The following is a 2,500-nucleotide window of genomic DNA, read 5'->3' as shown; positions in this document are numbered from 1 at the left end:
AATTCATATTTCTTCGGGCATGAAAAGATTAGACAGCTGAGAATAATGTTTAATTTAGATAAAGTATATAATACTAAATATAAGCTATCAAAAGAACAATTTTTAGACTAAAGATATTCTCAAACCAACAGTTTTAGACATTCTCATAACTAACAGTTTAAAAACTAGAGTATTATTTTATGCTTTCCACCAACGACAGAGCACCAGAAATTTAATTCTCCTCCCTTTCACATTAATATCTATACACAGAAGGAAAAAAAAACATGAAACAAAATGACAGAACGATCACGGAATATTTTATGAGCCACTCTACTTGTTTACGGCAGCCATTGGGTCACGACGTAAATATTTCTTTTGTTTTGTTGACACCAATTCATAGATTTGTTCCTTTTACAAAGGAATTTTTAGTGGCTTCCAGGTCTAACTCTTTTACTAACAAAACTTTTCATATCTAAAAAGACTTTTTTCCCTAATCAGTAAGACATAAAAAGCCTCTTCCAGATCAGACTTATGTGAAACAGACAAGAGAGAGAGAGAGAGAGAGGAGAGAGAGAGAGAGAGAGAGAGAGAGAGAGAGAGAGAGGAGAGAGAGAGAGAGCCGAATTACCCTTACCCATTTCCACAATGCGCCAAAGCCCCCCAAAAAAGTAACAAATTTGTATGGTCTCTCATTGATAATTAAATTCTAAAATATAAACCGATAGTCAACCAGTGAACGTGGAAGCAAGCACTCGACACATAGGACCTGCTTCATTCATCAATAATTTCATTTTAGAGCGAAACCGAGGGAAGTAAGACTAAAGTGGTTCGGCCAAGTGTAGAGAAGGGAGGAATAGTACGCCGTTAGGTGAATGTTAGGCAAGGAGCCACCAGGTAGAAGCAGGAGAGGAAGGCGTAGGGGGGAGATGAATGGATTCAGTAAGAAGAAATGAGGGGAGTTTGTGTTACAGAGGAGGATTCAGTGGATAGCAGTAGAGATGAGGATTCAGTGGATAGCAGTAAGAGGGTAGATTCAATGGATACAATTAAAGGGAGACAGATGATCAGCTGTGCGCCGTCCTCCCGAAATAGGAGAAGAAGGTAGAAAAAGAAAGAAGACACGTGACGTCTTATTAAATATTTATTTAGTAAGCTTTTTGTGATAAACTTATGATCTTATGTGACAATTCTACAAATCTACCCAATCTGAAATAATCTTCACTCCTAAGTGAGCAATCTAACAATCATTTGTGATTGATGCATCACTCTTATGTGAGTGAATCATCCATTTTATATGGGAGCTTTATGAATGTGAAAGATTTATGTAAGCTTAGTAACTCATGGATCTTATATTAGGGATTTTAGATAAAATGAATTTTATTAAAGTCCTTTTGAATCTTATGAGAATGACCATGATAATTTGCAAGCGATTTATGAGATCTTGAAAATATATTAAATAATATACGCGCGATTTTAAGAATATTAAGAAAGTTCCATATGAATCACAATAGTATGTAATTCTATAATTCTTAGTAAAAATCTGAAATTTTTTTTATAATCTTCGAGGGCAGGAATTAGTGATCGGGACGAAGCCATTCATGACTTGTCTTTGAATACCTAAGGGTTGTGGTGGCCTAAGTGCCAACGCCCCTGACTGGTGATTGCCAGAATGGGGGTTCGAGTCCCGCTCAAACTCGTTAGTTCCTTTGGTCGCTGCAACCTCACCATCCTTGTGAGCTAAGGATGGTGGGGGGTGGGGGGAGGGGGGCTATAGGTCTGTCTGATCAGTCTAGGGCACTGCTGTCCTGCTTGATAGGGCAATGTCACTGTCCCTTGCCGCTTGCCATTCATGAGTGGCCTTAAACCTTATTAGCCGACCTTTTTAAAATTTTATGAAGGGACCTACTGGAATCTGGATATCTTAAGATCTTACAAGTTTTCTTCATAAACAAGAAGAAAATTATTATAAGTCCTTTCTTACAGAGCAAAAGTATGTTATTTTTTACCTAAAACTTATAGAGGTAACCCATTTTTAGGAACACTTAATCATACAAAAAACTACGTGTAGCTGTAGATGAGCAATTAGTCATTCAAATATTGATATACGAGCTCTATTCATTCATAACCATATATACTTTCACCATGTATGCCTTTCAACATAATGCTCTCTCTCTCTCTCTCTCTCTCTCTCTCTCTCTCTCTCTCTCTCTCTCTCCTCTCTCTCTCTCTCTCTCTCTCTCTCTCTTTTCCCTTGAACGCCACTCTCTTCTTAAACCTTAACAACCTTAACTCCAAGCTCAGAATCACTCAAAAAAAATAAAATAAAAAAGCCAGTATCTTAAACTTAATCGTTGTATTTTTCAGTTAAGCATCTCGCCTTTTGTTCATACATACATAGATTGTTCATACATATATACATATAAGTGTTGTGTGCATTAAACATTTCATAAAAAAAAATGAAAGGAAAATCCAAGAAAAAGATCAAATTTCAATCGAAGCACATCTGTTAAATGATTATTCT

Source organism: Palaemon carinicauda, chromosome 17, assembly GCF_036898095.1.
Source record: "Palaemon carinicauda isolate YSFRI2023 chromosome 17, ASM3689809v2, whole genome shotgun sequence".
NCBI lineage: Eukaryota > Metazoa > Arthropoda > Malacostraca > Decapoda > Palaemonidae > Palaemon > Palaemon carinicauda.
The sequence above is the reverse complement of the archived record's forward strand: the minus strand, read 5'-3'. Positions refer to the sequence as shown.